General features: G+C 38.7%; 1 protein-coding gene across 1 annotated transcript in view; it reads left to right on the top strand.

Moving 5' to 3' along the window:
- The first annotated feature begins 5,676 nt into the window (after nt 1-5,676).
- Nucleotides 5,677-14,902, top strand: part of LOC131689625 (F-box/LRR-repeat protein 16) — a 171,842-nt gene continuing 162,616 nt past the window's right edge. Inside the window, exon 1 of the mRNA XM_058974854.1 lies at nt 5,677-5,889. The gene's annotated coding sequence lies outside the window, so the exon portion shown is untranslated. The remainder of the gene's footprint in view (nt 5,890-14,902) is intronic.

Here is a 14,902-nt window from a genome sequence, read left to right as displayed (position 1 = left end):
GTTGGGGAAAAGAGCAAGAAAGTGCCTTTCAGCTAATCAAAAAACACATAATCCACTCAACAGTGACCCTCGGTTACTTTTCGGAATCTGACCGGACTTACTTGTACACAGATGCCTCACCGCGTGCGCTAGGTGCAGTATTAGTGCAACAGAATGGAGATGATAAATATCGAATTATCAGCTTCGCCTCGAAGTCGCTGACCGATACGGAGAGAAAATACGCTCAGAACCAGCGAGAGGCTTTGAGCGCTGTGTGGGCAGTCGAACACTTCTCTTATTTTCTGATAGGGAGACACTTCGTACTGCGCACAGATGCTCAGGGAATGGCATTTATTCTGAGAAGGGCACGCGAGGAATCAAAAAGGGCTTTGACAAGAGCAGATGGCTGGGCTTTGCGCCTAAGCCCATACGATTATGATATAGAGTACATTCGAGGTCGTGAAAATATTGCAGACCCCTCATCACGGCTTTATGACGGCGATGATGACGCATTCAATGAAGAAGAGAGTCCATGGGAAATATGCGATTTGGAATCTCAGTCCGTTGAGTTTCTCACTGAGGAAGAAATACGAGAGTCGACTAAGAAAGATGATACTCTGCAACTGGTAACGTTTATTTTTCATATTTAGAATATAATGTTCGAATAAAACATTTTTTTTTAGGTAATTGGATCATTGGACACAGGAAATTGGCCAAAAAGCCTGCTGAAGTTCAAAGGCATCGCAAATGATCTTCGGTATACAGATGGAACTTTGGTCAAAAATGGATGCGCGGTCATTCCTCAAAATTTAAGAGAGAAGGCGCTTGAAATAGCACTCTTTGGGCATCCGTTGGAGGCAAAATTTAAAAGTATTTTGAGAAGGCGTGTTTGGTGGCCAGCAATAGCAAGCGATGCAGAAAAATGGGTTAAATCGTGTGCTACTTGCGCCGTAAATGGTAAACCGGAGAGGCCAACCCCTATGCAGAGATCATTCGCACCTAAAGCGGTGTGGGATACGATCGCTTTGGATTTTAATGGGCCCTATCTGAAGTTCGGAAATATATCAATTTTAGTTGTGATTGATCTAAGGTCCAGATATGCAATAGCGCGTCCTGTTAAATCAACCAGGTTCGAATACACTAAATGTGTTCTGGATTCGATTTTTGAAAGAGAAGGTTTCCCAAGAACAATCAAATCGGATAATGGACCCCCATTCAATGGGGAGGAATACGCAAGCTATTGCTCTGAACGTGGCATTCAAACTGTGTTTTCGACTCCTTTTTTTCCGCAACAAAACGGTTTGGTTGAAGGGTTCATGAAAATCGTGAATAAAGCCATGTGTGCTGCAGGGTCTACTGGTTCAAATTATCAGAAGGAACTACAAGCCGCGATTCAAGCGTACAATGCCGGAGATCATACAAACACAAAACTGCCACCCGAGGAGGTGTTGATGGGTCGTAAAATCAGGCGAGGATTGCCACTTCTCCCACACAGTAGATTAAATTATGACGAAAGCGAATTAGATACACGAGATCGTAAAGCGAAGCTACTGTCAAAAAGGAGAGAAGATGTTCGACGTGGCGCTAAGGTTTGTAGAGTTAAACCAGGTGACACGGTAATCGTAGAACGCCAATCGAGAACCAAAGGGGAAAGCAGATTCGGCATGAAGTGATACGTTGTATCCCAGGAATGCAATGGTAGTTTAGTGCTCTGTGATCCCGATGGTCAACAACTTCGCCGCCACGTGTCGCAGACAAAAAAGGTCCAAGAATGGCGAGAGCGGAAACCAGCAAACAAGCAAGATCCGATAGCAAAATCAAATCTAGATGCTACTCCCAACGACGATCGTCCTCAGCGCCCAACGAGGGAGAAAAGAAATACATCCTATCTATCCGAATACGTTCGTCAAGTGGAGTAGAATCTTTGTGATACAGAGCCGTTAATTTTCGTTAGTTTTTACTTACAATAAACCATTTCTCGTTCATTTTTCTTGACTTGTCACGTTTCTTCTTCAGCAATCCCATCCTTCTTGACAATTTTCGCGAGAGCGGACAGAGAAGTAAGTCTTCTTGCTTCAGGGTACACTTTGAAAATGATTTTCTGATCGTTTGTTAGGTTGCTATGTCAAACGAAGCAAAGCATGGCATACTTATGGCTACTAATATAAGAACATGCATATAGACTCTATGCGTACTAGCTCTATGCGTATTTTACCATTCTGTGGAGAAGAAGGGGGATGTGTGGGGTGAGTCGACCAATTGTTCGCCACTCTACATTGCGTATGCCCTTTACCGACTTACCGCCATTCTACTGAGAGCGTGCAAGTAGCAGCGTCATTGCATATTTGCGAAGACTCCATATCAAGAAGACTGGCAACTCTGTCCAGAATCCGGAGACAGTAACAGCAACGCCACTTGCGGGTAAAGGTGGTACTTTCCATAGTGATGCACACACACATATACATTTTTACATTAAGCTTCCTCCCTTCTTCCAATAGAGGCGCTGTAACCTCTGTCGCTTCTCGTTTGTATGGGGGAAGGAAAGAGATATCAGTCTTCTTAATATGTAGTCTTCGATATTTGAGAGTCCTGCAGGTAAGACGTGTCCAGCTCAAAGACCAGAGTGTAATGGGTGATTTCCTAATGGTGGCTGGCATCTCCACAGCACATAATGCCAATGAGAAGAAAACGCAATCACCTCCACCTATAACAGTGATGATCTCCGACTTCAAAGCCAAAATATATTTATTTATCCATAATACTCATTTTTTCCTCTTTGTATTATTTTAGTTATCATTTTTTTTTTTCTGGAAAAGCGGACAAGTAATCGGAGGGGAAGAAAACTGCAACAGATTACTTAAAAAAACACATTCTATGATTTATTAAGGCTTGATGATGTGCGAAGACTCAACAATGCATGGGATAATCTACACACAAAAAAATAATGAAATTTAAACGACATGTAAATCAATACGAATGTAAACATACAAAGATTGAATCAAAACTTTGATTGAAAATTACGTTGAAATCAATGCACTCAAATGGAGCATCAAAAAGCATACAATTTTACACTTTCCTTCGTGCAATATTACATGTCATTCATTTTACAGCAATGAGCGTGTAAAAAATACATTGAAGTGCATTGGTTTTCCGTTTTAAGAAACTGTAATTTTCAATCCACGTGTAGAATTATAATAAAATTTGTTGAAGAAAGCACGACAAGTCGTGTGTTTTTTTGGTGGAACTTAATTTTACATTTATATTCATGCTCCAAATATGTGCATGAAAATAAATTTAAAATTACAAAATATTTTTTTCTGTGTAGAGTGAACAAAATATGATGGTATTCAGTATTTCGCAGATCGAAAGTCAACAACCATGCGCATACATAATACTGGCACCTCAAGTAATATCTGATTCCGCAAAGCTGAGAAATAAGTTCCCAAATGTGTACTGCTAATGTCGTACAATTCAGTGCACCAATATATAGGTAGTAGATGTTGAACTAACATTCCTTCGCTTCCCCGGGATTGTAAGGACGTGGCTCGAGGTGTACACTACGATGCTTGTTCCTCAACGAAGAAAAACGGTAATTCCAAACGTTATTTTCTTTTCTTGCGTAATTCTATAATGTTTTCTCGTAATAATATTAGCTTATCATTGTACAGCCATCCACGATTTGTGCAATCTCTATGCAATGCTATGCTACTTCGGTCTGACTTAACACCTGTTACCGTCGAGGCAATACAATTAAAATAAAAGAAATCATAATTAAAATAAAGAATATAAAAAATGTTAAATGTTGTAGGTTTAGGAGTAAAACTTATAAATATACACGTATTAAAAATAATAAAACTTACCTTAGTTTAAAAAAATCACACTCTAGGAACAAAATTTAATAAACAGTTAAGAGATAGACAAAACAAAATTTGTTAAAACACATTTACAAGATTCAACCCTGTTGTTGCTACCAACGTAATAAAAAGGTTAAGACTGTCGGAGTCGAAAAGGCAATACGAAAAGGGAGTTAAAAAAGAGAAAAAGGAAGAGCTACTGGGTTCTGAGCGAAGGGAAAGGTCTATTCCGGTGCAACCATTCGACGAAGCACATCATTGAAGTTTTTTGACGAAGATTTTTTTAAAGTGAAAATTAATACAACAGTTGAATAATTAGTTATTCACCACGGATCAACCTACCAACGATTCGGTGAAAAATAGATACGAATCAGGTACGTTGGGTCGATTAAGACCAACCCAGAGTTACAACAACTAAAACCCAGTAGTAAACTAACCTTCCTTTCCGTGTGGCTGACTCAATACCCATTGGACCCGAAAATCTAGCCTGAAAGAGCTCTAGCAGCTGTTGGCAGAAGCGAGAATCCGCCCAGAGACAAACCCGTGGGAACCGATCGGTCCGGAAAGACGATCACGGGACACCCGAGGAAGGAATTCGTCCGACACGTGTATAGCGAAGCACGATCTCCAAGCAGAGACACGACGATTAGCAGCCAGCGATCGTCGAGAACCACGCGGGCAGTGACGACCGACACGGTGTATTCCAGCTTCTCCCGCCTAGCGACACACACCCACTGTAAGTGTTAGGGAATAAAGGTGTACAATTGAAAAAGAGTTATTTTACGTTTCTTCCCGGTTCCTTAATCAGCATCTTTATTGAAGAGCCGACCCTGAGAGCAAGCGTGCTACTCACGATCGAGCTAGCGGCCCGAAAAAGAAGGCTGTTGCAAAGCCCAGCCTCGCTAGACCAGGGATCGATGTCCTTGCACGGTTAACCCTTCTGGACCGTAGAGTAACACACCGACTAAATGTTCCTTCGCATATTCGTGAATAACCAGGTGACTTTGGTTCGATTTCTCCGACCGGTAATGTCCATGTATTGATTGTTGGTTGGTATTCGCTTACAACTTTAATGATTTTCAATATTCTCTATTTGATTTTAACAAATATTTCGAGTCATTCGCAAAAAACGGAAAATGAATTTTTTTAGTATAACAGTATGTCCTTATTTTTTTAGTTTCTAAAACTTAATTAAATCTTCCTACATCATATTACAGCTTTTGTAACGCGCATATTTTCCGCACCGGATACGCGGAAAAATGTATTACCGCACTGCAAAATCTGAATTACGGATACGGTAATCACCAAACCCCTAACAGGAACAAAAATAAGTCATTAGATGTATTACATTGTAACTGTAATGTTTTATCTTGGTTGGAGGAAGAAATTAGACTTTGAGCGGCTTTGAAAATGGTTAAATATACGCTGATTACAATGTTTCTATAAAATGTATCCTAGTTCCAACTGAAATTAACAAATTAAAGTAGTCAATGTGGATCATAAAGTGTCAAAAGGTTTCACTCGTTTTTCTTTGAAAGGTCGTATTACAACCTTTTACCCCAGCTGTCTCACCATGTTGTTGTCTCTTTCCGTTTAGTCTACAGTAAAATACTCTTATCGACTTTTCCTGAACTTATCGGTTGTATAGCAACCTTGACAGGTAATCGAAGATATATAGTAAAAATTTGTTCTTCTTTTGATATATTCAGGACAACCTGCTACTGGCGAGATCGTATTTCCAATCTTCCGCGATAACAGGATAGGGGTTCGGCAATTTTACCGCTCGTGTCAAATTTTATGCGCGCGCACTTCCTCTTTCCCAAAATCAGCAATGTCCTTTGGTTGTGATTGTTTCGGAAAAGCGAGGGTTGCTTTAGTCAAACTTTTCCATAGCATTCTCTGTTCGGGACAGATCACCACGCTGCTAGGTCGGATTCTTGTCACTGTCCCGTTGTGCGTCCTTTTCTCATAAGTGAAATGCTACAGGAGTGTTTTGGGCTAAGATTGTTTATAGTGTTAAATCCGCCCAGGTCATCGATCTAAGCAGTTTTTAACGGTAAGGCAATGTGAACTCGTACAGTTACAATGAAAACAGTGAATAACGTTAATACATATTCTGCGACATGCACTGAAAAATCGAATTTTCGCACATTACTGTGAATACTAGGATAATGGAAGATGAATCCTGACTTTTCACACATACGCACGAATTATCCACTATACGTACACGCTGGTGGGCCCAATTACTTGACACAGGTGTTGGCCGATGACTATGTGTTGGGTGATTGTTTACTATAAAAGAGAATTTCACTAGAAGTCTGCGTTGGTGTTGGTGTAAATGTTTTCCCATCAATATAGTTCAAAGGCATTGAATGTGATTGCACAATGAACTAAGGTTATTTGTATAGTATCCTTGGGATACTAACGCACCGTTTGCATCATCATGCATATTTCGAAACAGTATTTGCTAGAGGTTATTATTGAAAAACTATCCTTCTTTTCGAAGTCATCTTCCCACCTAAAGCTTGAAATTTGTATAGGTACACTAGGCACAGAAATTGTCCGTAAAACAAGCTTTTTCATAACGATGCGTCGAGAAACGAATTTAAAGGTTAGCTCTGCAAAATATAGAATGTGGATGAAGTTTTTGTTTTGGCCGTGGTAACGATGTGCTGTATAACGTAAAATCAACGCTTCCGCATTCTTCCCAGTTTCCTGATTTGACCCCATCTCAGCTTTTGGGGGACTATTGGGAGTGAAAAATTCGCAAGCATACAATTAGGGGATCTGGGGTGAGCCGAACACATTGAACGATTTTTTTTCTTCTAAACTGTCACAAAGCAACTTAAGTTATAGGTATATTATATGCATAACCCTTTAGAAGCTGCTTATTATGAAATAGCGTTTTAAAAAATCAATTTTATTAAAAATTATTGGTTACCAGATTGTTATGATTTTTGTTCATTATTTGGGGATGCAATGGTTTGTATAAACTAAATAAACTAAAAAAGCGGCAGTTAAACGATGTTCATGCTTCCATAAACTTTTTCGCGATTTTGGTAATTTCTCACCGCGTTACTGCGGTATATTATTAATGAGTGTACAATCGATTTTTTCTCGCAGTGTAATTTCTATTCACGCTATCGTGATATTATATTCACGAGTTACATATCGGATTTTTCTAGCAGAGTAGTGTTATTCATGGTCATGATCTTAGTCACGATTTTGGTTTTTCTATTCACGCCATCCTGATATTTGAATCACAAGTAGAGTAATTTGTGTTCACGATTTCAGAGTCTGATATTTTAGTCACGAGTAGTGTGATTTATGTTCCAGGATCTCAGCTACGATGTTTGTAATTTATATACACGTTAGGAGTATTATTTGTGTGCCATAAACGTATAGGCATATAGGAGTATGTACACGTTCGTTAATTCCTTAGCGTAGCAATTCAAAGTACTATGATTAACCTTCCGGCAGTCGCGCTAGTGAACTGAGTGCACGCTGCTTTGAAAATCTAGCGAAATCGTTTTAGGGCCCCAGGTGCTCGTTCAGTCAAACATTTGCGCGACTTCTGGAGGGTTAAATAACGATTATTCATTGATTCACTTAAAAGTAACATACGCTTTGTAGTAAACTATCCGACTCATGCTTTATCGATCGGTCGATGAAAATTGTTCTTAAAAGCCAGGTCGTATTAATGTGCTCCGATTTAGATAAAAATTTCGTCATTTGTGCATATGTGGGATGGACTTCGGCCAAATATTAGATACCTAATTTTACGGGAATCGGGGTAAAATGGACATTGAAAATTGGCCCGAAGAAGAGGTCGAAATTTTAAAATTGTTTGTTTTATTGCAGCTTTATATGCTTGGGTCATACGCTGCGAAATTTGAAAATCTTTATCTTGTTATTCTGAGAGATAGGATATAGGATATACCTTTTCGATTTGTAGTCTATACAAATACAAATATTTATATTTGACCTGACAAAATGAAAATTTTGAAAGCGTTATTACATTTTGCAACAACCTAATTTAGAGAACCTTTATATGGATGAATTTATAGAATAAACTTATCATAACTTTAAGTTATGGGCAATGACTTATTTGGAAGGCGAGATTTATAAAAATTGTTTTTTTTCAGAATGTTTATGTTTTGCCTTTCTCAATAGAAAGGTATTGCAATTGCTCTGAAAACCGACTTTTTAACGGAGGCCCGGAGGGCCGAGTGACATATACCATTCGATTCAGTTCGTCGAGTTCGGCAAATGTCTGTGTGTGTATGTATGTGTGTATGTATGTATGTGTGTGTGTATGTGTGTGTGTATGTGACCAAAAATGTCACTCATTTTTCTCAGAGATGGCTGAACCGATTTTGACAAACTTAGTCTCAAATGAAAGGTGCAACGTTCCCATAGGCTGCTATTGAATTTCTAATGGATCCGACTTCCGGTTCCGGAATTACAGGGTGATAAGTACGAACACGCAGAAAATGTCGATTTTAATAAATTCTGCAATGAATGTATAAAGGTGAAAAATTTTCCAAAATATGACCACTACTGCTTCGATTTGTAGTATTAGGTCACTAACATCCATTCAAAGTCTATTTGGCCACATTGGCCACCATCCTCGGTTCCGGAAGCCCCGGCGGAAGTATCTAAATTCAGAATAACAATCACATCGGTTTCTCGGAGATGGCTAGACCGATTCGACTAAACTTGGCCTCAAATGAAAGGTATTGCGTCCCCGTAAATGGCTATTTAATTTCATCTCGATTTGACTTCCGGTTCCGGAGTTACAGGTTGTGGCGTGCGATCACATAGCAAATTGTAATTCAAACCGATACTCCGATGAAAGCAAAAAAGGTAAAAATTTCGCTAAAATGTCTCTCAAACAACTTAAATTTGCTGTTCTAGGTCACCGACGGCCAACCAAACTTTCGTTGACTACATTAACCACCATAGACGGTTCCGGATGTGCCCGGGAAAAGCGGCCATCTTTCAAAATTTACGAACTCACATCAGTTTCCCGGAAATGGTTGGGCCAATTTTCACAAACTGAGTCCCAAATGATAGCTATAATATCCCCATATATGTCTATAAAATTTCGTACGGATCGCTTATATGGTTCCGGAAATATAGACTAAACCGTCCGGTCACATATGAAATTCCCATATAAGCCGGAACTCAAATTTTTTTTCAAAGGGGGAACCACATGAAATTTTAGGAATCGAATTCGTATTTTTGATGCCATACATCTTTAAAATGCATGAAACGTCGAGATTTTATGTTATCTCGAAAAAAATTTTTTTTATAAAAATCGACAAACTGAGTCCCAAATGATAGCTATAATATCCCCATATATGTCTATAAAATTTCGTACGGATCGCTTATATGGTTCCGGAAATATAGACTAAACCGTCCGGTCACATATGAAATTCCCATATAAGCCGGAACTCAAATTTTTTTTCAAAGGGGGAACCACATGAAATTTTAGAAATCGAATTCGTATTTTTGATGCCATACATCTTTAAAATGCATGAAACGTCGAGATTTTATGTTATCTCGAAAAAAATTTTTTTTTATAAAAATCGACTTTTTGGGACTTTGCCGATTTCGCACCTTTTTGCCTTTCTCAATAGAAAGGTATTGCAATTGCTCTGAAAACCGACTTTTTAACGGAGGCCCGGAGGGCCGAGTGACATATACCATTCGATTCAGTTCGTCGAGTTCGGCAAATGTCTGTGTGTGTATGTATGTGTGTATGTATGTATGTGTGTGTGTATGTGTGTGTGTATGTGACCAAAAATGTCACTCATTTTTCTCAGAGATGGCTGAACCGATTTTGACAAACTTAGTCTCAAATGAAAGGTGCAACGTTCCCATAGGCTGCTATTGAATTTCTAATGGATCCGACTTCCGGTTCCGGAATTACAGGGTGATAAGTACGAACACGCAGAAAATGTCGATTTTAATAAATTCTGCAATGAATGTATAAAGGTGAAAAAATTTCCAAAATATGACCACAACTGATTCGATTTGTAGTATTAGGTCACTAACATCCATTCAAAGTCTATTTGGCCACATTGGCCACCATCCTCGGTTCCGGAAGCCCCGGCGGAAGTATCTAAATTCAGAATAACAGTCACATCGGTTTCTCGGAGATGGCTAGACCGATTCGACTAAACTTGGCCTCAAATGAAAGGTATTGCGTCCCCGTAAATGGCTATTTAATTTCATCCCGATCCGACTTCCGGTTCCGGAGTTACAGGTTGTGGCGTGCGATCACATAGCAAATTGTGATTCAAACCGATACTCCGATGAAAGCAAAAAAGGTAAAAATTTCGCTAAAATGTCTCTCAAACAACTTAAATTTGCTGTTCTAGGTCACCGACGGCCAACCAAACTTTCGTTGACTACATTGACCACCATAGACGGTTCCGGAAGTGCCCGGGAAAAGCGGCCATCTTTCAAAATTTACGAACTCACATCAGTTTCCCTGAAATGGTTGGGCCGATTTTCACAAACTTAGTTCCAAATGATAGCTATAATATCCCCACAGATGTCTATAAAATTTCGTACGGATCGCTTATATGGGTCCGGAAATACAGACTAAATCGTCCGGTCACATATGAAATTCCCATATAAGCCAGAACTCAAATTTTTTTTTCAAAGGGGGGACCCCATGAAATTTCAGAAATCGAATTCGTATTTTTGATGCCAAACATCTTTAAAATGCATGAAACGTCGAGATTTTATGTTATCTCGAAAAAATTTTTTTTTTGTAAAAATCGACTTTTTGGGACTTTGCCGATTTCGCACCTTTTTTTCAGTTCAATATTACCGTGGCTGTTTTTTTTTCAAAATTTTAGAACTCGAACTCTTTTAATGAATATAAACAACGCACACATTCTCGTGATTCATGATTGAGAAAGGCACAATTGCACCGCTAGGTGGATTAAAATAGGTTTTTAGAATATACCTTTACTTGGGGTTCCTTTCCAATCCATTTTGTCGTGACTAACGACTTACCTTTCAATATAGGGGCCCCTTTTCAAAATTTCGGAAGAAAAATTATGTAAGATTTTGAACGCTTATATCTTTCGTTGTACTGAGTGGGTGTAATCAATTTCTTCGGCATTTTGTCGAAAATATTTGTATTAATGTTGTATTGAATTTTGGAATATGTAGGACATTCATTATCAACGGAAAAATAGTGCTTTGAAAAATCTTTCGAAAATCTTTCAAGTCGGAGAAGTGAAAAATTTCAGCCCATCCCGCACAGAGCCGTCAATATGGCGCACCAACCGAACAATAAAATGATGAAAAGTTTTAAATATAGGTCCACTACATGTTTGTTCCTATGATTATTCGTATTGAGTTGCTTGACGAGAGTAGTTGGTGGGGGAAAGCCGTCATATTCGTTTTGGTTATGCCATTAGAAACCGGACGGAAAGGAAAGGCTCATGCACGCAACGAGAACGAGCGAGAAAGCGGTAGTTGTGTACATTAGCGAAAGCGTTACGTACATTTTGAACCTTAATAACAGGTTTTTGCAAATCCTTCCAAGAACATCAGTGAATGTGGCATCGAAAAGTTAATAAATAGGAACGCCTTGATGCAAAGCGTGCTCATTCGGTGTGAGCTGCGAAAGGGGAATGATCATATGTGTGTACGCAGTAAAAAAATCGCCGGCAAGGTTTGAATTGTTTCAAAAGATTCTCGTCTTGTATCAACATAGTTATCTACAAACCGTCCTTATTAGGACGAATGCAAAATGGAAAAAGATGGGTTGGTAATGTATATGACATATCAGAGGTGTCGTGACCACACTTCGAAGCTATTTCAAATCTTGCAAAGCATAAATTGACATAATTTCAGTGATTGTTCCTATATGAATGAAATGACAAATGTTCAGGTCAACACGGCAATAACTTTGCAATTTATAAAACAATTTTATATTTTTAGTTATCATATAATAACTGTCATCTCCGTAGTTTTGCTGGGTTAAGGAGAATCATTGTAAAATGTCCAATACACGATTTTATGTTGTTACGTCCACTAAAACCACTTCAAAATACTCCCAGCTGTCATACAAGTTCATTGTCTGCTTGTTGAAATCATATGCAATTATTGACCTGTATTCAATGCGGAGAACTCGGTAATAAAATTGTTTTACTGAATAGACTAACGAACGGGATCCCCAGGAAAATTTCGTTGAGCCCGGTGAATCGAAATTGATGCGCTGTACGCTAGGAAAAAGATTCCGATGGTTGTTTCGAGAGATTTTAACATTGATATTTCAAAGCAAGAAAAAATGAAATTTGTTAATTTCATGAATGAATGTCTCAACGAGCTTAAAATCCAGCGCATCCCCTATCAACGCAGACGCCAACAACAAAAGTTCATTTCAGAACCACCATAATTATCATAAAGAATAACTTGAAACATTCCCACATATTTCATTGAGTATCATTCGATTTGAATTACAAGTCAAACGAGTAGTTTCGACACTCCGGTTATGTCCTAGACATTACCTACCCATCTTTTCATTTCAAATTTGTATCATTTTTAGATTCCACAGGCAGATTCAATTTTTTGTTTTCAGCAAATTCATATCTTCAGAGTATATTTTTGCTTGGGGTTCCTTTCCAAACAATTTTTATTTCAAATCTCTATCATCAGATTTCAAAGACAATTCTACTTTAATTTCATATATGATGTAGTTTAGCACACTCGATAGATTTTCCTTTAAAAACGCATGTACGTGGTGTACGTGGTCTAGAGCGATATTTAATCAGCAAAGTATTTTTTCGTATTATTTTGCTTCATTTTGTTTCTGAAAAATGCTAATTTGCAAATTTCAAGGCATCCTAAAAAGTTATTACTAAAAGCTTACAGTCCTAACTTTACTCTAAAATCCATCCATACAAATCTCAATTAGGTTGTTGCACAGGGCTACAAAAAATCAGTTCTTCAGGGTGAAACATGAATATTGTTCAATGTATAAATTAGAAACCGAAAAAGTACACTCTTTGCCAAAGTTTGGAATTTTTCCTTTTACTTTTATTCTTGCGTGGTGATCTATCCAGATGACTGGATCTGATCAACAAAACGTGATTATTCGGCCCAATACGGCGGTCTTGTATTTAGGAGAAGTGGAATCTATTTTGGAGGACACATGGAGAAACTACTTTCCAGGTATTTCAAATTGGTGGTATTGTGGTGAGAATACGGGTAGACTCTTGAGCTTGAAATTGTGCGACCACCTCTGGCTGCTAATCCGTTATCGATCTGGACTAGCTGAAGTTGCCCAGAGAATCACTAGAAAATTATGCTTGGAAGTAGCGAAACATCTTTCAATGTGCAACTCTTGGTAATCCTAAAGTGTATATTAATCAATAACGGCACCGACCAGGCCCGAATGTAGATTGCGGAAGGAATGGTTATTCCGCTTTTGCTAGTGGCCGTATATACTACTGCGCATTCCACAATTATCACGGGAGGAGGATATTTGTTAGTAAGTATAGAAGTAGAATTCTACTGTTTCTTTACCATCGCAAGAGAGATGACTTTACTACCTGAACTAGAGATCTACTCATGGACCGGGGACAAATGGCTTTACCTCCCTTCCGAAGGAAGATGTGACCACAGTGTTTTTCACTTCTGAAAAATCTCAACGACCAAGGCAGGAATTGAACCCAGGTCAACCGGAACGAGTGGCGGTCACGCTTACCATTCAACCACCGGCTCCGTTGAAAATACCCGATCACGCACATAACAAAAACATTTTCAAACTATATCTCGCGCTGCTACTTGTTATAATTTTTCGTTATTTTAACAACTAACGAGACCAGATTTATAACACAGCTTACTACAAAAATTGCATTCTGTTACAATCTTGTTATTGCATTCTGATCTGGTAGGGTAGACCAATCAATTCTCTTTTACCTTACTTTGTAGCACAAAACAGAATGGAGTGATACCATTACCCATTGAACTCTTTGTACATATCAAGGACAAACTACTACGTGCCAGTTCTGTGAACAAACGGCTCACTCCGGACAACCCTGCCTAGAAACCGCCGAGGAAAGCTCACCTGCAGTAAGGAATGCTAACACCCAGTCTTCAATATATTTACCTGAACCGCAACCGGTTGCCAAATTTCAGGCAATAATGACAACTGCAAAAGCTGTGTCAAGCACTTCAACAAATAATACCACCATTGAAGAAGCTAACACCAAAGATGAAGAGTTCACACTCATGACCCGCAAGAGCATGAAAACCAAGAAGAATATCTGATCAGAGTTTAAGGGCAGTAATCAAGATGATGATACGGACGTAAATGACAGCGAGAGAGACATGGATGAGCCCGAAGATGGCGATCCACGCTCGCAATGACAAGTTTCGTGCACGCGATGTTACAGGACTTAAATAAAAATAATTGTAATTTTTATTTTTTACATTTTGTAAATATATAAAAGACCCATGGCTGCTCTAAGCTAACGCATTGAGCCGCGTCAAAAAAATATATAAAAAATTACCCCTTCAGTAAAGTTGTTCCAAGGCCAAGGGAATCTGGCAGATAAACATTTTAGTTCAGAATTCCGACACTGCATGGCGCTAGTGTACATGTGGATATGTACACTTCAACTTGATTCATCTTGTTTTTCTATTCTACTTGAAGGTGCGTTCTTTCTGAAGTCTGAATTTGTAACACATTATTGGACATATTTTACATGGTGATCGTGGTTTTCTACAAAGTTCGTACCCTCAGCACAGTTTTATACAATTAATTGCTTTTGGACTTGAATTTTCAATGGATCCTGATTGTTTAGAAAATCGACGTTTTCGGCGAAATTTGTATGGACAGAAAGCTGTTTGGTTCGAACTTCTATTACGGCAAGGCTCTTGTATACATCGGAAATCGTGAATTTTATAAATTGACCGGAACTACCTGACTACCTTGAATGTGTGCGTTTTCTGCGATGGCAAATACTGTGATGATTTACTTGGTGGTTTACTGTTTGGTTCGAAATTCAATCCTTACGTGGCACTAATTTAGATAT

Source organism: Topomyia yanbarensis, chromosome 3, assembly GCF_030247195.1.
Source record: "Topomyia yanbarensis strain Yona2022 chromosome 3, ASM3024719v1, whole genome shotgun sequence".
Lineage (NCBI taxonomy): Eukaryota > Metazoa > Arthropoda > Insecta > Diptera > Culicidae > Topomyia > Topomyia yanbarensis.
This window is presented reverse-complemented; position numbering and strand designations above follow the sequence as displayed.